The sequence below is a fragment of the Callorhinus ursinus genome, unplaced genomic scaffold (genome assembly GCF_003265705.2).
Source record: "Callorhinus ursinus isolate GAN/ISIS: 27379988/994484 unplaced genomic scaffold, GSC_fseal_2.0 scaffold8, whole genome shotgun sequence".
Classification (NCBI taxonomy): domain Eukaryota; kingdom Metazoa; phylum Chordata; class Mammalia; order Carnivora; family Otariidae; genus Callorhinus; species Callorhinus ursinus.
This window is the reverse complement of record NW_027397070.1, coordinates 37218095-37245809: the sequence shown is the minus strand read 5'-3', so window position 1 is coordinate 37245809 and position 27715 is coordinate 37218095. Positions and strand designations below refer to the sequence as shown.

Genomic DNA, 27715 nt, shown 5'->3' with positions numbered 1-27715 from the left:
GTACATAAAATGTAGAAGGTTATCTATAAAATAAGAAATAACAAGAAAATATTCCCTTCAGAATGTGATTTGTGGTTAATAAAAATAAAAATAATAAATCTAAGTCCTTTCAGTGCCCCGGTGAGGTCCATCACACAATCCCCACAATAACCTTTGCTAGTTTGAATTCTCCTTGCTTTTTCAGACTTATTGAAGAATTTAATTTTGTAGTATTCATAAAAATATGTAATCTGTGGTATGCTAAAGGGAAAACACAGAAAGATTTGTATCTTCTGTTTTTTATTTATCTGAGTACCTTTCACATTCCTCCTTTGTCTCAGGCCCTGGAAGATGAACTTGGGAAGCCCCTTCCTTTCTGAGTGCTGCTATATCTGACCACTCTCCCCTTTCTCCCTGCACACAATTAAGAGTCTATGTCAAATTATCTTTTCCACCTTTCCAGCTTCCTTTCTAGGATACACCAGCTCCCTGGAGAGGCTTTCTTGGAAGAAATGAAAACCAACAGACTATTTATGGTAACTGAATTCACGGGGGTGGAGATCCTTTGTGGGCTCTGATGGCCCCTCACGGGGATTTTCCGCCTACACCTGCCTGTCTCCGCCCTCTACTCACAGCTCAGCGTTCACTGGGGCTAAATCGGGGGCAGGTGGCCTCAACCAGAAGTTCATTTTTAGGGGTGCTGGGTCTCCTTTCCCTGCCTGATAGAGGAGACATATTTGCAACAAGGAAAAGATTCTGAAGTTGATCTGCTGATAAAACTTGCATGAAGAGGGGCTTCTTGATAGCTTGTGTTATTGAGACAAATTAGGCCTACCTCAGTTTTTCTCATTACAGTCTTCTTGGTTTGTGAGGCAGTAGGACCCTTTAAATTGCCTAGCATTTTCCAGCTACGGAATAGACTTCTCTTACATGCATTCCTTCCCCTGATGGAAGACAAGGTCATTCTCCTGGAAGGCTCACAAACTCCCCAGTCTGAGCCTTCTACAGAATAGAAGGTCAGGGCCGTCTCTTACTCCAGATGTAACAGAATCCTCCTCCATGCCTTATGCTGCAGCCCTCCTACCCCTGAATAGAGACAAAGGCCTTTATTATAGGTTATTATCCCCAAATCAAGGGTTCAATTATGATCTGCATATTATCACCTTCACAAATCCATTAATTCCTTCTGTCCCTATGTAAAAGAAGATTCCTCAAGGATTTGGGGTGCTTTACACTGTTAAAAGAACCAGCAACATGTACTGAGCAAATGAAGCAAACTGCATTATTTAAGTGCTTGGAACAGGGAAGGGTTGGTTATGCCTGAATGTTCTTGTTCGATACTTTAAAGAATGGGTGTCAGCAAATCATTATCTTGATTCCTCGGTGGCCCCAAATATAAGCTGTATTAACCAACTTGCCCCCCACTTCCCCGCCTCAGGAGATAAGGGTGTGCGTTGCCCCCCACAGCAGGTCTGTTAACTGGGACTACAGGCCTCATTGGGTGGTATGGATTTATCAGGTGCAGACCAAGAGATCTAGACACGCCGGCCCCACGGGGCAGAGTCACCTTCAAGTTCCCACATGTCCCAGTTCATTTTCACCCACCCACTCACCATCCAGAGAAGACCACGTGTGCCAAGTCAAATGGCCCAGCCTGGAAAACTCAGAAAGCCACACCTTAAGACACTCAGTCATAAAATGACATGAGAAACACCAGGGAAGAAAAAAGGCAGACACGGAGATTAAGAAAACAAAGCGATAAACACACAGGAAAACGTGGATACATTCATTATGAAAAATGAAATATGCCTCTTTGATCCCAAACACCATTGGTAAATATCCAGCTCTACGTACCGGCTCTTAACAATACCACAATCAGGGCGCCTGGGTGGCTGAGATGGTTAAGCGTCTGCCTTCAGCTCAGGTCAGGATCCCAGGGTCCCGGGATCAAGTCCCGCATCAGGCTCCCTGCTCCTTGGGAGCCTGCTTCTCTCTCTCTCTCTCCCCCTCCCCCTCTGTTGCTCATGAATAAATAAATTAAAAAATCTTTAAAAAAAAAAAAACCAACAATACCACAATCAGGGTGCCCGGGTGGCTCAGTTGGTTAACTCAGGTCATGATCCTGAGTCCTGGGGTTGAGTCCCGCATCAGGCTCCCTGCTGAGCAGGGAGTCAGCTTCTCCCTCTGACCCTCCCGCCTCTCATGCTCTCTCTCTATCTCATTCTCGCTCTCAAATACATACATACATACATACATACATACATACATAAAACAATACCACGATCAGCCCAGAAAATCAGAGCTGTGATCATTAGCACCAGGGTACATCTTCCAAAGCATTCTGTAGCGCTATTTCAATCACAATATTAAAATATTAGAATTAACGGGCTCCTGGGTGGCTCAGTCGTTAAGCGTCTGCCTTCAGCTCAGGTCATGATCCCAGGGTCCTGGGATCGAGCCCCACATCGGGCTCCCTGCTCGGCGGGAGGCCTGCTTCTCCCTCTCCCACTCTCTCTGCTTGTATTCCCTCTCTCGCTGTGTCTCTGTCAAATAAATAAAATCTTTTCAAATAAATAAATAAATAAATAAAATGTTAGATTTAAAACGGTTCTTCTTTCTACTTCCCTGGTTTCCTTAGTCTCTATGAAGGCAAAATGTGAATGTAGGCAACCAAATCAACGCCTTCTCAGCAGGAAAATTGGAAACTCTCAGAGACCTCCTGTTGATAGAATTCCTTCCCCAAAATCCTCCTGCTAAACTTTTGACCTATTGTTTCTAAGCTTACCAATTCTTGGCAGTGAGTGGTAATAAACTTAAAAAGTGAAGTTTTGGTCAGGAATTATAGTTCCTATTTTGACTACAGTTTAAGTTATAGACTTCCCAGCATTTTCTTCAAGTGGCCGGGCCTGCTATTTTTACATATGGAAACCGTCATGATGCACCTCTTTTCTCTCCCTGAGGGTTTCCCATAATCTATTTATAGGACTGGACATTTTCCAAACCCAGACATAATTCTCTGTGCCATTTTTGGTGACTGACAATTTTGGTTTTATTTTTCTCTTATCCCGAGGGACAACTGTCCAGCAAATTAATGTATCCCGCAAACTTTCATCCTTAGAGACCAATGATCAGAACGGATTTGGGTCTCAGCTGGTCTTTTTCCAGCTCTGAATGGACGTTAGTCCTCAGTAACAGGTTTGTTGGACAAGCAACAGCCTGGCCATCCAGGGACAACAGTTCTGGCCGCTTTTATCCTCCCCCTCACTCACTGGGGAGCCTTGAACAAGTCATTTGATATTATGTTAGTTTCTCTGACCATAAAATATGACCAAAGCAGTTGAAAGGAACATATTTTGTTGGTTTTTGAAAATAAGAAAGATGGGGCAGGTGCCTGGGTGGCTCAGTTAGTTAAGCGTCTGCCTCTTGGTTTCAGCTCAGGTCATGATCTCAGGGTCTTGAGATCGATCCCTGAGATGGGCTCTACATTCAACACGGAGTCTGCTTGAGATTCTTTCTCTCTCCCTCTGCCCTTCCCCCATTCACACAAGGGCTCTTTCTCTCTCAAATAAATAAATAAATAAAATCTTTAAAGAGAGAAAGAAAATAAGAAACAATTCAAATATAATGGTATCCACTATCGCATTATCACATAAGTTTTAAGCAACCAACTCAATCCATAGCCACCAAACGCACACCTGTAACTTTATAAAACATAGCCCCAGCACACACTGATTAGGAACCAAGCAAAGAATACGTTGTAGGTGAACTGACATTGAGGTGTATTTTTCTGAAACCCTAAAATCTGTACACAAGCAAGGACTACTAGATCCTCTTGTGCACCTACAGCACAAGAACTCTGGGAAATCTCTTCCCCAGGTTCCCATCAGGCTCCGCAGGCCTCTGAGAGGCTTCTAGTGCCTCAAGGCTGCTGGAAGCACCCCAGAGATTTGAATGAAGACAGGCCTTGATCTATTTCAAGTCCTTCGGGGCTTGAGGTCTACCCTAAAGGTATCCACACTGGGAGAACTGGCAAAATCCAGGCCCCTGTGTGAACCCTTATAAAATCTTCTTGGAGGAAAGGAAAAAAGGACGCTCCCAAAAGTGAGATATTTTAGACTTCTAAGGCCAACCCATGGCAAATTATTGGGATCAGCTTAGGAAAAATACAGGACCCCCAAGTCCATTGTAGTCTGAACCAGAATCATTGGGATGATCTCGGTCCACAGACCTCCCTAGGGCGGAGCAAAGTCAAACAGAGAGATCTGCTAAGATACAGTACCCTTGCAACAGGCACTTTGGCCAGAAACCCTCTTTCATCCTGAGGTTTCTGGCACAGTCTGGGAGCTCCAGAACCCTGAAGAGGCTATCAGCCAGCTCTTCTACCTCAGCAGCCAAGCATCACCTTGGGGACACACTGTTAGTCCCTCAAATACACCTGCTTAAAGATTCATGCCAAAAAAACAGAAAAAACTATTTACTGTAAATGTTAATATTTTGAAAGTTTTATTTGTTATTGTTTAAGGTGTGAGGGGTTTTTTTCCCCCATGTTCTGGCTGCTATTGATGAGTATTTCTTACCTCACTCAATTTTTTTTTCTATTCTGTTAGTCTAAATCAATCAAAGTACTTTCACTTCACCAATCCCTTTGTGCAATGTCCCACAGAGGTCTGTGATTCCACAAAAGCAGGCGACAGCTTGAGTGCGCCGGTCCAGGAACACTAGGGTACCTCCTCCGCCCCAAGTTCAACTTCCCACTAGAAGAAGGAAGTGATAGGGTTGGAAGACAGCCCTAAAATGTTGTCATTGTTACTGTGAACCTTTAAATAGATCTTTGTATCTGTAAAGGGTTTGGGGTTCTGCACACAAAGATCCTGTGGGAAGGTCTGTGCTACTAGCCCCATCTTTGATTTTTATCTATATTGCACGCTACATTGTTCCTGCAAACTAGGACTAATCAAGTGAAAACTAAAGAACCATGATTCTTCAAAAATCAAAGACTTGATTACTCACGTGATCATGAAGATAAAAATTAATCGGGATGACACCATTTCCGAGAACTCTGCCTGTCTGCTAGTTTTAACACCACGCCCTTTGCACTAACAACAAAATTTCTTTAAATACTTTTCTCCTTTGACATTTTTTATCTTCTATATCAGGACATCAATTTCATGGGACAAGACATGCAAGGAAAAGGAACATTTCAGAACAACTGTGGTAATTAAGCAAAATTTTGCTTAGTTTTGACAAAGCAAATACAGAAAGCTAAAATTAAAATGCAGTTTGTTTTCAAAATGTTTATATATATATTGCTAATTCTTTCAGCAAGCTTTTTGTTTTCACTTTGAGATTACCCACTTCAAGTCCATGGTTTTTGATTCTTAAAAAAGCAGTTATGGCAAATGGGCTCAAAATATTTTGTCTCTAAAAATAAACATCTTTGTTTTGAACAACATTCCTAACTTTAAAGTTCCAGCTATTCCCCAAACAGAAGAGATAGTTAACCAGCAATTTTTAAGAGAAGAGAGCTCAGGCAGGTTACAGAAATTCTTCCAGGAACCCCTTGGCCTGTCCGCCGTCCACAATATCCAGCAAATTACAGTACTTTGTTAGCTCCCAACAACAAAAGAGGCCTACAGAGCAGGGAGGGTGGGAGTGAGGCGGCAGAGAGGTGGGGGGTGGGGCTGGCTGGAGCTTTCTACTAATAAGGCGGGGAGGGGGGGCCAAACGTGACTCTCCAGGAGAAGGCAACCTCTAGTACTAACTTTTACATGTTTATGTCCTTTTGTACAACAAGTAGATTTAAAAAACTGAAATGAACAAAACGTTGGGTGCTCTGAAGGATGGCTATCTAACAGATCCAAGTGCTTTGTAAGTAAAAAGAAACAAGGAAGGAAGGGAAGGAAGCCAATAAGCCAGGAAAGCAGAATGAATAGGAAGATTATACTTCCCCAGCCAGCGAAAGGTTTAACTGTCCTAATCCAAGTGTCTAATTAAGATCCTTGAAAACAATAACCTTCTAGAAAGCAGATACGAGTAGTCGACAAAAGAACAGAGAGCCTAGCATGTACCCCTGTCAAGTCAAGTCACCATTCACTGCGGGACAAAAGAGGGAGAGAACCAAAACCATGAACAACCCAGATAGTTTAAATAGATACAGTTCTGGAAAGAATTTCCTAAGTTGTGGCCTCAACCCCCCCTACTGACTTTATAGTTTCCTTTATATTCTGCGGCCCATCTGTGGTTCACTAAGGAAGCAAGGGTGCCATCCATTATCCTGCTTTTTCAGTAACGGCAAAAAATGAGAATTTTATAATTTCCCATTAAGGCTTTCCTCCCACATTTGAGAGTAGAATAAGGTCAACAACTTCACCTGCATGACCATGTAAATGTGGGAAAATAAAATCTATCTTCATAATCAAGAATGTTAAGACTATGCCAAATCCATTTTATATAAAAGAATATGTCCATATCTACAATCACAGACATATTAACACTCAGACAATTCCATGGGTATACTTCACATCAGTCTAAGAAGGGAATATTGAAAGATCCTTTTCAAACGTGAATAGCTGTATATAGCTCCAATAATATTGGAAAGGCAAAGTTTTGCTAGGTTTTATGCAGCTTCTTAAGTAGAGATGTTAATATTATTTGTTTATTAAAAAATACTTTCCAAAAAATACAAAAATAACATACTCACAAATCAATAAGGAAAAGACAGACAACCTAACAGGAAATTAAGCAAATGATAGGCATGGTGGGTCCTAGAATAGGACTTAAAAAAACTAGATATCCAAAAATAAGGGAATGGATAAATAAACTGTGACATAGTCATACAACTGACTATTAAACAATGAAAATGAATAAATCAGAGTTACACATATTGATATGGACCTAGCTCACAAATACAAAGTTGAGAGAGAAAAAAGCAACTTGCAGAAGAATGCATACAGAATGATGCCAACTACATGCAATCTTAAAAAATACGGCTAAGGAGGGGCGCCGGGCTGGCTCAGTCAGTAGAACATGTGACTCTTGATCTTGGAGGTCCTGAGTTCAAGCCCCACGTTGGGCTTACAGCTGACATTAAAAAAAAAAAAAGCGCTTAGGAGTCCATGATATGCCTTGACATGGCCGATCTGTGGTTTAGGGCCAGCAACCATTATGTGTGGCCGTGCCCATAACACTATCAGTTGTTAAATACTTTGAAAATCACCCTTAACATTCATATGCAGCAAAATTATAAAGAAATGCCTAAGGGTGATAAATACCCAAATTCAGGATGGCAGCTACACCTGTGAGGAGGGTAGGGTCACAACCACATTTGTTTCTTAAGTAAGATGCTAAAGCACATGAGTACTTACTGTCTGATGACTTGTATCATTCCATAGATCTTAAATAATACATAACAATTTAAATATATATACACATACAGAGGTCAGCAAGAGCTTTGAGCCGGGAATCTAGAGACAGCCATTTTATTCCTTGTTCTATCCAATACCTGTGGGACCTTGCTGTCCCTGAATCTTGGTTCCTCTTCTGTGAAATAAGAGGACTGAGGCATCAGTCAGTTCTAAAATTCTTACCTGAGGGCGCCTGGGTGGCTCAGTTGGTCAAGTGACTGCCTTCGGCTCAGGTCATGATCCTGGAGTCCCGGGATTGAGTCCTGCATCGGGCTCCCTGCTCAGCAGGGAGTCTGCTTCTCCCTCTGACCCTCTCCCCTCTCATGCTCTCATTCTCTCTCTCAAATAAATAAATAAAATTTTTTAAAAAAATAAAATAAAATTCTTACCTGAATTCAACATAATGGCTGTGGGCCTCTCTCTGGATTCTAATAAAACAGCCCCCCAACATGGCCCCTGTCCAAGCGTTATAAATCATACATGAAACAAGACTCACTGACTCCTTATGGAGAGCACATAAACATTTTAAAGTGCTCCAGGAATGGTTTTTAATCCCACCACCCTCTCTCTTCTTTGCCATCCTTTCTGATTAACGGAGGCCTCTGACAGCTGGCTGGCTAGGTTTAGGAAAGCAAAGCAATGGTGATCAGTAAAGAGGGGGGCAGTGTAACTGATCCAAGGTAAAACGTTCTTTATATGTAGTTGCGCTTATCGGTTATTTTACATAATCACGGTACTCCTAAAGTGGGGGAAACTGAGACCGTTAACGAGTTACTCAAGAGCATACAACTCAAGAGTAAACCCAGGATTAGAATTCATAATTGGTATCTTAGAAGTGATGTTTTGACTCAACTTTTGATCTCTCCTATGACAGACCATCATTTCACACACCCTCAAGACTCGTCTTAGAGAAAAGAGTTCCCCCTTTGTCCCTACAATCCAACTATATTTAATAATTTACCAACACTTGCACAGTGACAAAGCAAATAAACTAGCAAATTCTTAAATCACTCAGTAAAACACTGTAGATTTTAATAAACAGATCCCAGATTGTGGTACATAAAATTTTGCTTAAGAAAGTGCTATGACTTAAAAAAAAAAAAAATTGCATTTCTTCTAACCACTTTAGATTATAACTTGCATGCTAGAATTTTAAAGAAATTGTCCTAATGGAATTTTTTTTAAAATTCAAAACCTCAGGCGCCTGGGTGGCTCAGTTGGTTAAGTGACTGCCTTCAACTCAGGTCATGGTCCTGGAGTCCCGGGATCGAGTCCCGCATCGGGCTCCCTGCTCAGTGGGGAGTCTGCTTCTCCCTCTGACCCTCTCCCCTCTCATGCTCTCTCTCACTCTCTCTCTCTCAAATAAATAAATAAAATCTTTTTAAAAAATTCAAAATCTCCCCCCAAATAGAGCTCCTTTCTGTTCTTTTTGAGTTTGTGTTTCTCTTTAACTCTTTACTTCCAAAAAACCATTCATTACTGTGCAATTGCACTGATAAATAGGGAGTTCTAACTACCTGACACCAGTCTTACCCAACCAGTAAGTCTTAGCATTCTGACTGGTTAGTGGAAAAGTAGACAAGGAAAAAAAAAAACAGCTGAAAATTAACTGCTGTGTGATTTAGAAGCTGTTTTTTTCTAGGGGGCCAGCCAGCCGGGCAGCTCTAACAGGTATTCATTTGTTAAAAAGTTGCTGAATCAAGCAACTATGGAAACAGAGGGTGTTTCTGAAAAACAGATTTGATTTCTGAAATAGCAAAACTTTATACTGTGAAACCTTCCCTCCTTTCAGGCTTCCCTTGTGACTTGCTAGAGAGCTTGCAAACTAGTTTCCTTTTCATTTCTAAACAGGACAGAAGTTTCTCCCCTGAAGAGAAACAACCAAACTTATTTGTTTGAGTTTTCCCCAAGGATACATATTTGCCAATTCTGTGGGCACAATTTTAAGATCTGATTTAAGGTCACGGTCATCTCAGGAAAAGAAGAGAATGCACTTCTGTGTATACTAAATTATCTTCCTTGTTACTTATAACATGTGCAGTGACCCTATTAGAAATTTGTCCAGCTTTTAAAAATAATAATTCTGTCTAGTTCTGGGATCACGTTTTCTTTAGTGTATCTCTTAATTCATTAAAATATTTAGAAATTATGTACTTCCTCATGAAAATAAATTTCCTAAAACATAATCCTTCTGACCCCTTACCTCCATAACTGGGATTACAAAATTCTTAAATTTTCTTTTCATGGAATTTCAGACTACGGTTTTGAGATTTCTAAGAAATATTTTTTCATTCTCTCAAAGCCTTCCCACGGGGCGCCTGGGTGGCTCAGTCACTTAAGCATCTAACTCTTGATTTTGGCTCAGGTCATAATCTCAGGGTCAGGCTCCACACTCAATGGGGGGGGGCTGCTTGAGCTCCCCCCACAACCCGTGTGTGCGCTCTCTCTCTCTCTCTTAAATAAATAAATAAATCTTAATAAAAAAATAAAGGCCTTCCCCATGAAAATATACCTGACCTATCCTCAGCCCCTAAAACACATAGAACATAAAATATCCTCAAAAAGAAACACCACCTAAGTTGTTTCCTCATCAGTGAACAACTAGAACACTCCCCCCCAAAATGTCTTATCATTCCACAATATTTTCTTGAGTGGACCAAGACTAGAACCACCAAAGGATCTTGAGAAGTAAGACCACCAGGACAAAACAAAATCTCTGTGTGATCCTTTGGTTGAAGCTCCTCCAACTTAATTTAGTTAGGAAGCTGACCAACTAAGAGAGGTAGTGAGATTTGTATCTGTTTAAAGAGCACATCTCGTTATTTGCACATTCCTTCTGACAATCCACACTGCTAGGAAAGTGAGGTAGCAGTGACTTCTCCTTTGTTATAACTTGAAAGTAAGAACAGGTAAATTCTTCTTACATGGGGGGGGCCAAAATCGCAGATTCTCCTTTTGGTAAGAATGACAAAAGCACTAAGAAGAGTTAAGATTTATTTAGTACTTCATTTGTGCCAGATATATTTTTTTAATATTTTATTTATTTATTTATTTGGGAGAAACAGAGATAGTGAGAGAGAGCACAAGCGGGAAGGAGGGGGAGAAGCAGACCCTCAGCTGAGCAGGGAGCCCAAGACGGGGCTCGATCCCAGGACCCCGGGATCATGACCTGAGCCAAAGGCAGACACTTAACGTACTGAGCCACCCAGGCGCCCCTGTGCCAGATATTTTATACGTGCCATCTCTTTAGTCCTCACGAGTCCGTAAGATAAACACTACCCCATTTAGGAAAACAGAGAAGCAAAGTAACTTGCCCGGGATCATTCAGCAAGTCACTGGCAAGACTTGCTTGAACACAAATATGCAGGCTCCAAACTCTGTGTCCTTAAAAGAAAGTTCCTAATGGGCAATGAAGAGCTAAGCTATTCACATATCCTGTGATTCCGTTTGAGAAATTTGCCAGAGCACATATTATCTGAGCAGTCAACATAGGAAGTGATTAACAGATTACTATAGTGACCAAACTAAAATGGACCTTTGTGAGTTTAAATTTTCAGCTCTTTCTGCCCTTTCTCCTCTTTAAAATAAATAAGATGAAACGTGTTTTTTGCCCACTGTTGCAGCTAGCTGGCAAACTTATGTAATAAATTAACAGAACTGGTTTAGCAACAAATAAGCTCAAGGTCTCTAAATTCTAATCATAGGTACGTCACTGATTTGAAAGATGATCCAATAGCTTTTAACTTAAGTTAAATTTGATGTTTATATGGCTTTCAGAACACGGTTTAAACACAGAACCCATATCTATGAAGCCTCAATAATAAACCCTGATACCAAGTATCTAGGTGAAAAGGGAAAAGCACAAATTCTAGCTACTCTGCTTAATTATTGCCAGGGTTCCAAATGTTCAGAAACATTCAAATGGTATAAACATACAACTGTCCGCAGTGATGATCTCTAGGGACAGGGACTGCAGGAATGGAAAGTGAAAATAATATGAGGCAGGGTTTTTGCTTTTTAATATGTGTGTTGTTGCAGTTTTGTAAGAACACAAAAATTTTTAAACAAATGCTCAAAGTCTTGCCAGACTTAATTTTTAATCTGCATCCATGAGCCTGACATCAGGATTATGCATTTCATCACCTAATGAAGGGGATACCATTAAGGAAAAGACCATCATTCTCTCTGCCCCTCTCCAACTCAACTAAAACAAGACTCATTTTATAAACTGTTCACCCTTTGGGGCACCTGGGTGGCTCAGTCATTAAGTGTCTGCCTTCGGCTCAGATTGCAATCCCCAAATCCTTGGATGGAGGACCATGTTGATGGGAGCCTGCTTTTCCCTCTCCCTCTGCCTCTCCCCCCATTTGAGCTCTCTCCCTCCCCCGCCTCTCTCTCTCAAGTAAATAAATAAAATCTTAAAAAAAAAAAAAGTGTTCACCCTTTCCCACCCAAATGTGTCCATTTCATCAGAAGCAAGAGGAAAAAAAACCCTGAGGGACTTCAACCTTCAAGCAGCTCTAAAAGGAAAGGAGTATTAGAATTTGAGAAAGAAGATTGGAAATGGAACCCCCTCAACATTCTTCAGATAACAAAGGGAAATCTCCCAGGTAGAGGGTTATTCTCTCCTCAAGGTAAAAAATATGTAATGGGAGCCTGAATGTGGAAATCACACACTCATTCTTCCCAGTCCTGGCTGGCCTCTTGCGACAAAGAGCCTGAAGAGAAAGATAAAAGGGAAAAGTGCTTTGGAATGAAGGTAAATGTTGAAATAATATCAGGCCTCTTCTGAGCTATTTCTTCATCGATAAAAATACCATCTGTTTCCAATAATGATTTTTGGAGATGCTTAGCATAAAATCTGAGACATGGTAGATGCACAATAAATGTTGGCTTCTTTCTGGCAGAACTAAATTTCCAACTGCCAGCTAGATGTCCACTAATCTTTGGGCTCAAAAGATTAGCCCACTAGGCCCACCCTACCACCAAGACCATCCGTTCTCTCTCATACTTCCCCCTCCTGTGTTCTTTCTCTCTCAAGTAATGGCACCAACATTCTCTTTGGCACCTAATTTAGAATTCTCTCTTCCATCTCCTTTTCATACTTTCTGACTCTGTCTTCTGAATTTCTTCATCACTCACCTGGATTTCTGAAAACACCTTGGGGAGGACTCCCTGCTTCTCGGATGCATGTTTCAGAACATTATCATGAAACAGAGCTCACACGAAGCTTGGCTCCCCACTGACAAGAATACGGTCCATTACGTGTTCAAAAGTCCCCAAGATCTAACCATGAAACATCTATCCAGACTTCTCCCACCACATCTTGCCATGAGCTCTGCTTTAGTTTGTGCTATTCTTCAGCCTGTAATCTACTTTTTTCCATTCTCCACCCATGAAAGCCCTACTCTACATTCTAGACCTGGCTATATGTCCAAATTTAATGTCAATATGCTACAAATCTAGCCCTAATTCCCCAAAGCAGACATTAATTACCACTGACGTGATGCACCCACAGCACTTTGCCTGCACTTCAGGTGGCATTTCTTTCATTCTGGATCATAATAGAATAATTGGTTTACAAGGCTATCTATCTTCCCCAGTTCCTGAAGAACAGGGGCCATATCTGATCACTTCTTATTGCCACCTCAACACCTGTCACTTAGCCCCTAGTTCATTGCACCCTTGAACTGAATGGTAACAACTAGCATTTATTACAATGTGTTCTGCAGTATTCGGCAATGAATACTGTACTGTCCATTATGTGTATTATCTTAGTAATATCCATTATACTCCTTTAAGGTAAATCATATATTGGCCTCCAAGTTACAGATGAGGAAACTCTACTCAGAGAGGTTCTATCAGTTGTCCAAAGCGATGTAGCCAGTATATGACAAAGCCAGGATCTGAACTAAGGTCAGTCTGACTTCAGAAGCTATGTTTTTAACCACTCCACTATGGAGCAGACATTTCCAAATTCACTGGTTCCTTTAGTACTTTATACACATGGGAGTATTACCCAAGACCAGGACTTCAGTAAATTATGATTTATCTTATCAGCACATGGAGGCCATTTTGGTTCTGCTCCCATCCAGGGTCATACACAAGCAAGCCCATAGTCTCCCAGATTCACTTATTTTTCTCTGTTCCTACCCCCACCCCCAAACCCCTGAAAAGCAAATCAGAAAAAAATAATAATAATTTGGAAGGCAGGGACAGGAAGACAATTAACTCTTCCCTTCTTTGTGGAACACATAACATGAACAGTAAGTTTATAAGGTTTAACAGGCATATATAACCTGAAAGAATATGTTGGATCGTTCCAAAACATATTTGCCCGGCTCAAATCTGAAATCGGCAACAGTTACTAAGAAAACACAGAGCCAACTGGGAGACAACATGATGACTCACAAAAGGGGCAAGCTTACTTTCCAAGTCTCAGAAACCATCACCAACAAAGTCTTGTCACCAAATCATCAACCTGTGGTTATAAACATTCTAGAGTATCTTTTCCTCTGGCCTAGAAGGAATCATAACCAGTTCTGGACTAAACACTAGCTATAAAATTAATTATTATGCAACTAAGTTGAAGCTTCCTCTAATGAAAGAAAGTACAAAGACTACAAAGCACAGACTTTCTTTTAAACAAAGGTTTATTAACAGGAAAAGCTCTTACTCAGTGTCATCAAATGAGTGACTATAAAAGATATTCAAGAGAACACTTGTGACCCATTCTCCTTGTCAACATCAAATGCAGATAATAAAAAACACACCTTTTTAAAAACAGAATTTATAGTAGGCATTCCTTTTTTATTTTTTTCTTTCTGAATCACTTGCTCAAAAAAAATATATATTTTTTTTTGTGAGTAAAGCGATAGAAGTTTATTAAGTGAAGATACAGAAAATGCTCTCAAGAGTGAGAGGGGTATTGACAGGGTTGCCCCACTTGCTCAAAATTTTGAACTAAAAGCTCTAGCATGCGTTATTCTACCAAATGATCCCATCATACGCTGGTTGTGTAACCTACCATACTACTAATAGCTTAGATTCATTTGAGTTGTGGGGGTTTTTTTCTTTATTATTTGTTTTGGGGGTATGGGACACGGTCTTTATTTATTTTGTTTCAATTTACACTTAAGATAAGGATTACCTCTGAATACTTAAGTCTTTTGTAAATGAAAATTAGCTAAATTTATGGTATGACCCATTAATTAATATATCACACAGAAGCAGCCAAACCTGAAGATCTCAGCCATAATATGATCACCTATTCCTCAGGGTACCCCAACTTGTACTCCAAAGCCAGAGTAGGAGAAAACGGGTGGTCTGTCTGTGTAGATTAAGTCTGCATCACCCCCACCCCACTAAACATGAAGTATCTCACAGCCTGAGCTCTAACAAAATAGTTAACGTTAACTCTAACCTTGAAGAAAAGAGTGTGTGTAGCACATGGACTAAAATGGATGCATTTTTTTTAAAGATGTATTGCTCATCCATAAATGTTAAATACCCTTTCTTTTCAAATAAAGTAACATAATTGGGGCGCCTGGGTGGCTCAGTCGTATAGCGTCTGCTTTGGCTCAGGTCATGATCCCGGGGTCCTGGGACCGAGCCCCGCATCGGGCTCCCGGCTCGGCGGGAAGCCTGCTTCTCCCTCTCCCACTCCCCCTGCTTGTGTTCCCTTTCTCTCTGTCTCTCTCTGTCATATAAATAAAATCTTAAAAAAAAAATAGCAATTGCTGAAATGAGCAATAAGAATTTTTAACTTAAACAAAATCTTCTTATAAAACCTCCCTTCCCAAAAACTTGCCTTTCAAATTAAAGGTTCCCTGTCAAGCACAATATTTCAATTTTGGCAGCACATGGGTGTATATTCTTTCTCATTCCTCCGGAAAATTATCTATAAGCATAATGTATATATTGCTATCATGATGATGGTTTATGAAATATCTGACAGAATGTATTCACTGTTGTAACCAGTATATTTACTTTTAGTGAATTTTAATAGGAATATATGTACATGTCTCTACACTATTTCGTTTTACTATCTTTTGTGTAAATGAATTCCAGATAAACTTTAGCTATAATTTAATGTGTAACCATGAAACGTCTATTTGTGATTCAGTTTCATATTCATCTCTAGCCTCTTAATAGCTCAAATAATTTAAAACCTAATTATTTATGGATGAAATAATATGATGTGTGGAATTTACTTCAAAATAACCCAGCATAGGGGCGCCTGGGTGGCTCAGTTGGTTAAGCGACTGCCTTTGGCTCAGGTCATGATCCTGGAGTCCCAGGATCGAGTCCCACATCGGGCTCCCTGCTCAGTGGGGAGTTGGCTTCTCCCTCTGACCCTCCCCCCTCTCATGTGCTCTCTCTCTCTCATTCTCTCTCTCTCAAATAAATAAATAAAATCTTTTTAAAAAAAAATCCAGCATAGGGGGAAAGGAGGTCAAGCCACATTGGCAGGATTTGATAATTACCGATACTGAGTAATGTTTACACAGGAGTTCATTTCAGTATTATCTCTGCTTTTGATTATGTGAAATTTTTCATGATAATTTACTACTACTCCAGTGTCAGGCATACCCTTGTCATTTTGAATTTCTGTTTTACCCACAGAGCAATTAATGTTTTACATGACATTTCATTAGTGCCAACACTGCTCTTTAAGTACAATGGGGTGATAAATCTCTTAGACATCGCTGGCTACAGGACCACCAGACTTGGCTTGACCTTAGCAAGTCTGAAACGCACATTGGCGAACATTATATGAAAGTGACGATGCCCACAAGGAAACACACATACAACCTTGTATACCCAAAGCACTTCAATACGGCTCTCAATCTAGATGATATGGAAGAAAATCCTTCATTATCAATTAGCTAACTTCAATAAGGAAGGATTTCGTTTCATGGACTGGTATTGTGCTGCAGTGTTGTTCTTTGCAGGCTGTCATCTCTAAGGATGCAAAGACATGACGATATATGATAAGGAATCAATGACAGTACTGTAGTTCATAATGAATAGGAGGTACAAGAGGGGAAACTGAATAATAAAAACACATTGGAACTAAGATGATGCTTTTCATACAATTTTACAGAGTAGGCAAAAAACAAGTACAATGGAGTAAATATCACATTTCTAAATCATACTCATAGAATTTTGGAGCTGGGAAAAAAATCTCAGAGATCATCTAATCCTCTCGGCCAGTGGTTCACAAACTTGAACATGCATCATAAATACTTGGAAGGCTTGTTAAACACAGATTGCTGGGCTCTAGCCTCAAGCTTTCTGATTCAGTAGGTTTGATGCTGCTGGTGCCTGGAATACACTTAGAGAAGCACTGTTCCAAGCTTACTCCCATTGCTCCATTGTAGTCATCGCCAGTTACCCCACCGGACTGCATGCTCCTCTGTTTGTGGGCCTTTCTCCTACTGGACAACTGCCTTGCTAAGAGCAAGGGGCATACATTTTCATCAAGGTTCCAGAGCCCAGACTCAATAAATATTTACAAAATAGATTAACTTGTTGAATGAAATTTTTTTTTTTAAGATTTTATTTATTTGACAGAGAGAGACACAGCGAGAGAGGGAACACAAGCAGGGGGAGTGGGAGAGGGAGAAGCAGGCTTCTCGCGGAGCAGGGAGCCCGACACAGGGCTTGATCCCAGGACCCTGGGATCATGACCTGAGCCAAAGGCAGATGCTTAACAACTGAGCCACCCAGGCGCCCCAACTCACTGAATGAACTGATCTTTCCCACTCCTTTATGGTTATTTGTCAGTATATTAATATTTAGAATAGGGGTGCATTTATACAACCGGATGGAGAGGAGCTACTCACTGATGACAAATGGCAAACACTGGCAGTACCCAAAGGAAGAGTAAAAGTCAGCTAGAACCAGAGCAACAAGTAGATGGCAAATTCTAGAAAGATCCAAGAACTGCATCTTAGACTGGAGTTTTCAATCCAATATGGACTCTGACAAGCGGAAGTTTGAGGCTCACTGTTGTCAAATCCGTTACTTTCACAGGGCAGATGGGTGGCTCAGTCAGTGGAGCGACCAACTCTCGATTTCAGCTCAGGTCATGATCTCAGAGTCTTGGGATCGAGTCCCACGTCCCCCATGCTCGGCACAGAGTCTGCTTGTCCCTCTCCATTTGCTCCTCCTCCTGCTCTCTCTAATAAATAAATAAAATCTTTTAATAAATAAATAAATAAATATTTTTTTTAATGTGTTACCTTGACCTGAGGAGCTATAACCAAGTACTTTTCATCTCACACACCATCGAAAGAAAAAAAAATGCTTCCAAACTCATGTTTCAAAGTTTCTCAGAGTCTGGAAAATATCAGCACAGGTGGACTGATTCCTTCTCCCCATCCACCTTCCTCCTCCCAATGTTGCCCAGAGGAAAGAGATGAAGCACAGCACACTCAGCAGTGCATGTGTAGAGAGTTCTCCGAGTCCAGGTGTTCTGAATGTTATAATACTCTACACCACCCTGAAACATCTTTCTACTATAGTAATGATCTGCTCAATGGCAATTCAACAGAGTTTAAGAAAATGAACTATGCTCTGACTTCTGAATTTCCACTACTTCTTTTAAGTTTATTCCAACGGGAAAAGTTAGAATGTATATATGCTTATATATGCATATATATATATATATATGCATCCAATAACCTTAATATGTATGATTTGTTTATTTTCACTTACTAATAGTACAATAAAGAATATAACTTGTGTGACTATATGGGTACATATATGATTTTTTTTTCTTATTATTTAGATCCCTTTAAAAAATAAGTGACTGTTCAGGAGCACCTGGGTGGCTCAGTGGGGTAAGTGTCCAACTCTTGATTTCGGCTCGGGTCATGATCTCAGGGTCATGAGATAAACCCCCGCGTGGGGCTCCACGCCAGGTGTGGAACCTGCTTAAGATTCTCTCTCTCTCCCTCGCCTTCTGCCAATCCCCCACTCACACACATGTGTGTGTTCTCTCTTTCTCAAAAAAAAATAAAGTAAAATAAAAAATAAAAAGGAGGTTAACTTTAAAAAATTTTTTAAATAAAAAATAACTGGGGCACCTGGGTGGCTCAGTTAGTTAAGCGTCTGCCTTCGGCTCAGGTCATGTCCTGGGATCAAGCCCCACATGGGGCTCCCTGCTCCGAGGGAAGCCTGCTTCTCCCTCTCCCACTCCCCCTGCTTGTGTTCTCTCTCTCTCTTGCTGTGTCTCTCTGCCAAATAAATAAATAAAATCTTAAAAAAAAAAATTCTCTCCCTCGCCCGCTGCCCCTCCCCCACTCTCTCTCCAAAATAAATAAATAAGTCTTTGAAAATAAATAAATAACAACTGACTATTCAAACAAAAATAATAATGTAGCATGGGGTCTATAAAAGACAAAAAACAAAATATATGACAATAACAAAAAAGACATAAGGAGAGTAATGGAAATATACTATTACAAACAAGGTATTCATTCATACTGTATATGAAGTGGGGTAATAACACTTGAAGGTAAACTGTGATAAGTTAAAGGTGTATACTACAAACCCTAAAGCAGCCACTGAAATAACAAAATAAAGAATGATAGCTAACGAGATGCCTGAGTGGCTCAGTCGGTTAAGCGTCTACCTTAAGCGTCATGATCCCAGGGTCCTAGGATCAAGTCCCGCATCGGGCTCCTTGCTCATCGGGCTCCTTGCTCATCGGGGAGCCTGCTTCTCCCTCTGCCAGCCGCTTCTCCCTCTGCCTGCCGCTCCCCCTGCTTGTGCTCTCCCTCTCTCTCTGACAAATAAATAAAATCTAAAGAAAAAAAAGAATGATAGCTAATAAGTCAAAGGATATAAAATAGAATGATGAAAAATAACTCAATAAATCCAAAGATAGACCAAAAAAGAGTAAAAAAGAAACAAAGAACAAATGAGAAGAGCAGAAAACAAATAGCAAGGTTACAGATTTAAACCTAACCATATTAATGATTATTTTAAATACAAATGGTCTAAACAATGCAATTAAAAGACAGAGATCAGGGCACCTGGGTGGCCCAGTAGGTTAAGCGTCTGCCTTCAGTCTGCCTTCAGCTCAGGTCACGATCCCAGGGTCCTGGGATGGAGTCCCTCATCAGCTCCCTGCTCAGCAGGGAGTCTGCTTGTCTGCTTCTCCCTCTGCCTCTGCTCCTCCCCCCTGCTCGTGCTCTTTCTCTCTCTCTCTCTCTCCTCTCTCTCAAAATAAATAAATAAAATCTTTAAAAATAAATAAATAAATAAAAGACAGAGATCATCACATTGAATAAAAAAGTAACACCCTTCAAGGAGATGAAGCATAACTCTGCATTCTAAGTGTGAGCTGCACATTGTGACTTCCTTACCAAAAAGTTCAGTACAGAAGGGGGAGAAAAGAGTAACTTTACAGTAGAGAAACCTGACATCTCAGCCAGGTGATCAAGGTTAACACGAATAGAGATAAGTCATGTTGATATTATGTTTCTTTAAGATGGTGTAATTAAAATTCAAACATGGAGCGCCTGGGTGGCTCAGTCGGTCTGCCTTCAGCTCAGGTCATGATCCCAGGGTCCTGGGATTGAGCCCCGCATCGGGCTCCCTGCTCAGCAGAGAGCCTGCTTCTCCCTCTCCCTCTGCCTGCCTCTCTGCCTACTTGTGCTCTCTCTTTCTATCTCTCTGTCAAATAAATAAATAAAATCTTAAAAAAAAAATTCAAACACATTCAAGTGCACATAAAACATTTACCAAAAGAAATTATGGGCCCCTGGGTGGCTCAGTTGGTTAAGCATCTGCCTTCGGCTCAGGTCATAATCCCCGAGTCCCAGGATGGAGTCCCCCATCAGGCTCCCTGCTCAGCAGGGAGTCAGCTTCTCCCTCTGACCCTCTCCCCTCTCATGCTCTCTCTCACTCTCTCTGTCTTTAAATAAAATAAATAAAATCTTTAAAAATTAATTAAATAAATAAATCTTTAAAAAATTAGTTAATTAACAATTTTAAAAAAGAAATTATATTCTGGGCTATAAAATAACTTGATAAATGTAAAAGGATTTGAGCCATACAAAGTATGCTCTTTGACAACAATGGAATTGAATCAGAAATAAATAACAGAAAGATCTCTAGAAAATCCACAAATATTTGGAAACCAAGTAATATGGGTAACTCAGGGTCAGAGAATATATCAAAGAAAATGTTTTTTAGTTTTGAACTGAATAAAAATGGCTTTACACAATATCAAAATTTGTGAGATGTCACTAAAGCAGTACCTGGGAGGAAACTTACAGGACCAAACATCTATGTAGGAAAAGAAATACGGTCACAAAATGAACGACTTAAAGAAACTAGAATAATGGGGTGCCTGGGTGGCTCAGTCAGTTAAGCGTCTGCCTTCAGCTCAGGTCATGATCTCAGGGTCCTGGGATCAAGCCCCCAGGCGAGTTCCCTGCTCAGTGGGGAGTCTACTTCTCCCTCTGCCCCTCTTCAGCTCATGTTCTCTCCCTCTCAAATATAATAAAATCTTTGAAGGAAAAAAAAGAAACTAGAATAAGAAAAGCAATAAGGATCAGAGTGAAAAGTCAGTTAAATAGAAAATAGAAAAACAAAAGAAAATATCAATAAAACAAAATAGCTGGTTCACTGGGAAGGTCAATAAAACTGATAAACCTCTAACCTAGGGTTTCTCAAGCTTGGCACTATTGACACTTTGAATGATTCTTTGTTGAGAGGATCGCTCTTGTTCATTGTATCCTGAGCAGCATCCCTGGTTTTGACCCTCTAGATGCCAACAGCAAATGCCACCCATCTTCCCCCCAACACACATAAGACATCATCTCCATACATTATCTGTCTCTAGAAATTGCCAAATGTTCCCATTAGCAGTAAGGTAAACTTCAACCCATACTTCGCTCTGTAAACAAATATTAACTCAAAACAGACTGACCTAAATGTAAAATGAAAACTTTATAGTTTTACATTCTTTTATAGTTTTCCCAAGAGTTATAAATAACTAAAATACATAAATAAAGAGTTATAAATCACTCTTAGAAAAAGATCTTTTTCACCTTGAGTCAGGCAAAGATTTCTTAAGGTACGACATCAAAAGTACAATTCATCAAAGAATAAATTGATAAATTGGACTTCATTAAAATTGAAAACTTCTGATCTTCTAAGATACTGTTAAGAAACTATAAGATGAGGAATAGACTGAAAGTAAATATTGCAAATCATGTATCTGATAAAGAACTTGCATCTAGAAAATATAAAGAATTCTGAAAACTCAATAAGGAAGCAATGAACCCAATAAAAAATGGGCAAAAAATATAAACAGAAACGTCAATAAAGAAGATATATGGATGGTAAATAAGCATATCATTAGTCATCAGTGAAATGCAAATTAAAAACACAATGAGATACCACTGCACCTCTAGTAGAATGTATATGGAAAGCCTGACCATACTAAGTGCTGACAAGGATGCACAGCAAATGGAACCCTCATACACAACTTTCGGAATGTAAAAGTGTACAACCCCTTCAAAACATATATCTACCATACGATCCAGCCATTCCACTCCTAAATATTTACCCAGGGGGAATGAAAGCAGATGTCCACACAAAGACTATATGTAATGTTGACAGGAGCTTTATTTTTAATAGCCAAAAACTGGAAAAAAGCCAAATATCAACCAATGGGTGAATGGATGGATGAACTGGGGTATATCCATACAATGAATACCATTCAGCAACAAAAAAGGATGAATCACTGATTTACACAACATGGATGAATCTCCAAATAATTATGCTAAGTGAAAGAAGCCAAACAAAAAAGAGACGTTATGATTCCATTTCTATAAAATTCTAAAACCACAAACTTAATCCATAGGGTCAGAGAGCTATCTTCGGTTGTCTAGGGAAAGAGGATGCAGGGTGTAAGGAGGGGCCAAACGGAGAGATGGTTTCACAGGTCTTTATGTTAAGTAAAAAAACCTACCAAATTTTACACTCTAAATATGTGCAGCTTACCGTGTGTCAATTACACTCAACAGAGCCAGTGTATTACCACACTAACCCGCAAGGTTTAGACAGTTTAAGATAACAATCAGAAAAGAACATAACCTATGCAATTCAGTGAAGAATTACAGGCTTTAAACATAAGTGATTTTACACTATTCCAGACGTAATCTTTCACTGGGCAAAAGTAGGAGAGGGGGCATCTGACACGGGTCATTGGTAGATGTGAAAGCAAGCAGGAATAAAAAGCGAACACACAGTGAAGCCCTGAAGCACAGGCTGTTGCATTTAACATTAACATTGTTTCTTAATTAAGATGTAGCCAATGTGAAATATTTCCTAATAATAAAAAAAGGGAAAATGATTTCATTTTTTCCAATTTGGCCTGTTCCACTCCCGGGCATTACTAGGTGCCTCCCCCTCCCACAGCCTGGAAGAATACATCTTTTCCAGCATTGCCACATGCATACTGCAATGGCTCGTCCATCAGGGTGGGGACTCTGTCTTTTGACGCTGGCATAGTGGTCAAATATAAGTGTTTGGAAGTCAGAGAGCCTGGCTTCCTATGCTAGGCTCTGCCATTCACCTACTAGGTAGCCTCAGAAAATTACTTGATGCCCAGTTTTATAAACTATAAAACGGGGCTAATAGGGTATATATGGGGATTCGAAGTGAATTTATCTAAACCTTGGCCTACAAGGAAGGCCCAGCTTTATAGTCCACCTGATTACCATTCCATCTTCACTTAGTTCTTCCCCTCCAGCTCACAGTGCTCAGGAACAACAACCCTCTCCCAGTTCCAGTAAAGCCACACACTGCCAAGCTCTCTCCTGACTCAATGCCGTTTCCCCTGCTGATCTTCAGCCATGCCTCTCTCCTCCCCGCAACCTCCTGCCTCAAAAACACGGCCAGCCCCTTCGCCTTCTCACTATGAACACAGGAGCCGCTGGTCTCTGTTTCAGCCCCCTGATGTCTCCTTCTTTCTACTCAACATCCATTCAACAAATAGTTCTTAAGGACCCACTGCATGTCAGGGTGTGTTCCAGGTTCTGAGGGTATCACAGTGACTACAACAGCAGTGACTACAACAGCACTGACGGAGTGCAATCTAGCGGGGGAAGACAGACCATTAACAAATGAGTATTAGTTATATGGTCATAAGGGCCATGGAGACCTCGGCTCAGGTCATGATCCCAGGGTCCTGTGATCAAGTCCCGCATTGGGCACCCTGCTCAGTGGGGAGCCTGCTTCTCCCTCTCCCTCTGCCTGCCACTCCCCCTGCTTGTGCGCTCTGACAAATAAATAAAATCTTTAAAAAAAAAAAAAAGTGCCATGGAGAAAAACAATAAATCGTGAACAAGGGAATGGGAGTTACAAGAGGGGTTGTGATTTTTAAATCTGGGGTTTTGCCAAGGCTCACTGAGAACACAGTATTGAGTAAGGAAGTGAAGGGGGTCAGGGAGGGAACCAGAAAGATACCGGGGCTGCGCAGGAGGCATTCCAAGCAGAGGAAACAGCAAGTCCAAAGGCATCTCAAACAGCAAGGCAACTAGTTTGGCTGTAGAAGTATGAGCAAGAAGCAGAGCAGCAGATAAGTTCAAAAAGGTGAAGGACTGGGGAATGAGGAGGACCAGATGGAGTAAACTCTGGGGGCCAGTCAGGTCCGCCCTTCACTCAGACGGAGATGGGAAGCCACTGAAGGATTTTAAATAGGAAAGTGTGTGATCTGATTGACATTTTCAAATCTGCAATTAGTTTGCTAATGTTTTTCATGTTCTGTGGATCTTCCCCAGCTCTCCCCCACTACCAGCAGGAACCACAGCAGTCCCACGCGCTGTTAGAACTCCAGCACCTAGCACAATACATTGTAGGCACTCAATAAATATTTATTAGATAAATGAGGTAATCTATGCAAAACATTTACCGGTACAAAATAAGCACTCCATAAATGGTAACTATTATTATTTGGAACCCCAGATTTCAGCACAGGGGCTGACATATGGTAAGAGCTTATTTGAGTAAATGAATCAATAATTTTGTGAAATTATTAAAAATCTATATTAAAAACCTATGAGTAATGACAAATTACTCAACTGCTTTCCACTCTTACCCTTACTTATTAAGACATGGCTGATTCCATTTTTGAGCTTTACTCTAAACTCTGTTAAGCTACTGAGGGCACTACCTAGAATAACCCCATTGTGATTCAGTTCTCTAAACATACTGCAATACCCTGCGAACAAACTAGCACTAATGCACTGAAATGCTTGTAAAGTTTCTAATTGGGTAAACTTACTCACATGATTTTTTTTTAAGCAATCTTAATGTACGAGGCTAAGCTGACCAAACTGGTTTGATTTTTATTTTTGTTGAATTCAAATAAAGTTCAGTTGACTCAAAGTGAACAAAGAACTAAGAATTTCCACTTTTTACTTATTTTGACATCTCCAGAGTCTTCACACAAAAAAACTTAATGAGGATTACACCTGCTCCCTTCTCCCTCGTGGTGCATTGGGGGTAGGGGGCGTAATGGCGGGGCTAAGGCCGTTTAGTAATTATCTCGGGAAAAGCCCTTGAAAGTCCCAACAGTTTTCCAGAAAGAAAACTAAAAAAGGAGTCATGCATTAAAGTACAAAAACACGCCAAATATTCCATCTCATAAAAGGTGAACACGCTCTACTGGCGATATTTACAAGGTCTCAATGGCAGGGACCCGAGGGGTGAAGGGCCAGGTATGGTTCAGATGTTCATTGTAACCCCCAACCCTAAAAGTAGCCGAACCCATCAGAGCACAACCACATAATAACTGCAAGGAGGACTTCGGAGCTAGGGAAACTTTCAAAAAAAGCAGATGAAAGTTGCTTGAAATCAAACAAACTTTAAAAAAAGAAAACAAGAGATGCCCAAGTGTTGAGCGGCTACAAAGAAACACCCTCGGTTGGGCTCCGACTTGCTGGTGCTTGTACACAATCGAGCCTGCTGGCATCCAGCTCAGACGCTCCCTTCCACTAGGGGAGGGGAAAATAATAACTTTCGGAAATAACAAGCGTCCACAAAGGCAAATGTTACACAGGACTTCTTCAAGCTGCATCTAATAAGGTGGCTCACGTTGTTTCGAGCAGCACTGATTCCACACAAGTCCCCCACCCCCCGCTTTTTTTTTTAACAGAAGAAAAATAACCTAAGGAAAAGAAGGTGCTACCGTCAGACCCTCAAGGCAATTTCAGACAACAAAGACCCCAAGCAATCAAAATGGAATTATAATCCGAGCCGTCCGAGAGGCCCCCGCCGCGGGGGCGCTTGACTGCCGCGCCCGCCGCTGTTCCTCGAGCGCTGGGGCCCCCGGGTCCCCGCGCCCTGTCCAGCCCCGGTGCGCCCCGGCCCGCGGGTTCCCGGGGACGCGGGGCGAGCCTCGCGCCGCCCACGATTTGGCCATCTCTGCGCCGCGGCTCTCCGCGTTCTAGCTCACGCGGGGTTCAAAATCTTTCCCGCCCAGGCGTGACGCGAGGAACGAAAACAATCAGCGGATCCGGAGTGCTGGGGCCTGGGCCCGACCGAGGCGGCACGGGGATCAGGGCCGAGCCCCCCGCACAGCCCCTTTCTGAGCCGGGCGTACCGGCGGGCTGGGGCCCGGAGGTGACACAAAGAAGCCGGAGAGACAAACGCCACCCGCTGGCGCTCGCTCCAATCCCCGGAGCGCCCCGCCCGCTGACAAGTTTGCGGCGCCCTCCACGCACCCCGCTCTCCCCACCCGGGCAAAGTTTCCGGTAACCGGCTCGGACCCCGGCATCGGGTCAGTTCTCGCGCCTACCGCCCCCGCCCCACCCCCCCGCCCCGGGCTCGGGGACCTTTCCCTCCCTCGCCCCCGCCCCTTCCCCTCCCTCCCTCCCGCTCTCCCTCCCCGCCTCAGCCCGCTCTCTCCGGGGCGCACCGGGGCGCTGGGGGCCCGCGACCGCCCTCACCCGCTACTGGCCCGGCAAGGGGCGAGGGCGCGGGCTGGGGCTGACCCAGGTCGGCGCCCCACTTGCCTTGCTCCCACGATCGCGCCCTTTGCTCGTTCTCCCGCTCGCTTTTTCGGTCCAGCCGAAGGCTCGGGACGCAGCAGAACGCGCTCCGCTCCTTGGCGCTCGGAAAGCTGCAAACCACGCCCCGCGCCTTCCCCTCCCGCCGCCAGCCTCTGAGTCCCGCGCTCGCCGCTCGGCTGCCAGTGTCTAGCCCGCCCGCGAGCGCGGGAGGCGGAGCCGCCCGCCTCCCCCCCGCAGGCCCCGCGGCCGCCCTGGTCTGGCAACTTTCTTTCCGTGTTTTGGGACGTCAGAGATGGTCTGAGGGAGATGCTAACTCCATGCAGGTTAACGACCGGGGGGTAGGAAGAATGTCACAAACTCCCACAAAAAAGCTTTTCTGCCCGACTTCATCAAGGAACTTCTCTAACCTTCCTGGACTCCTGGGTCTTGGAGGTGGGAGTAGAGAGACGATGTGCAAATTAGCTACCAAACCTTGATCAAGTCATCTAACCTTTGTAGACCCTTTGTAAAATGAGGACTTGGGATTAGATGACCTTTAAGATCTTGGTCAGTATTTCTTATAACGTGGTCCAGACTTCAGGATTACCTGGAAGAAAGGCGAGGGCCTTGTTAAAATGCAGAATACTGGGTCCTTCCCTCCCCCTGCACAAGAACGGCCTCAGTCTTATGGCGCCATATGCATCTTCCAGATCTGAAACTCACTGGAAGCTGGATCCTTGGGAATCCATCCTGCAGGTGCCATTTAGATATACTAACAAATTACTCAATGCCCTTGGACTCAGGATGATGTCAGTTGACTCCCACTTACCTCCTGTACAGCTATGGCAGCATTACTAAGGCACTGGAAGTCCTGAATGAAAGATACTGTATGAACTCACTATTATTACATAAATACGTGATTTTAAAATATTTATTGTGTTTGTATTGCAATCAAATTAAACTGCTTATAAATCCGAGTTCATATATATTGTATGGCTACAGAGTCTTGTCTGCATTACTTAATTAAACTTGGTGGTTATGATCTAAACTAAATGGTAAGTAGCAGACTATTAGAGTTTTGATGATGCATTCAATTAACACAATAATGAAAAAAATTCATCGTAAATTTTACCCACAGTTTGGGACAATTATTTCAAAAACTTGTACTTCTGTGAGTACCAGATGATTCAGTTGTTATTTGACATGCACATTTTATTGATGGTCAATAGCTCAACTCAACAAAACAGCACAGTGTCTATCTATGTGCTATTCCTTGTAATCCAAGAGAATCATTCTGATAGTATCCCCTTTCTT

General features: G+C 41.8%; 1 protein-coding gene across 3 annotated transcripts in view; it reads right to left on the bottom strand.

The window, feature by feature from the left end:
- SYNE2 (spectrin repeat containing nuclear envelope protein 2) overlaps window positions 1–26560 on the bottom strand; it is a 314602-nt gene extending 288042 nt beyond the window's left edge. For all 3 annotated transcript variants that reach the window (XM_073895326.1, XM_073895325.1, XM_073895327.1), the window contains exon 1: window positions 26426–26560. The gene's annotated coding sequence lies outside the window, so the exon portion shown is untranslated. The remainder of the gene's footprint in view (window positions 1–26425) is intronic.
- Between the last annotated feature and the right edge of the window lie 1155 nt (window positions 26561–27715).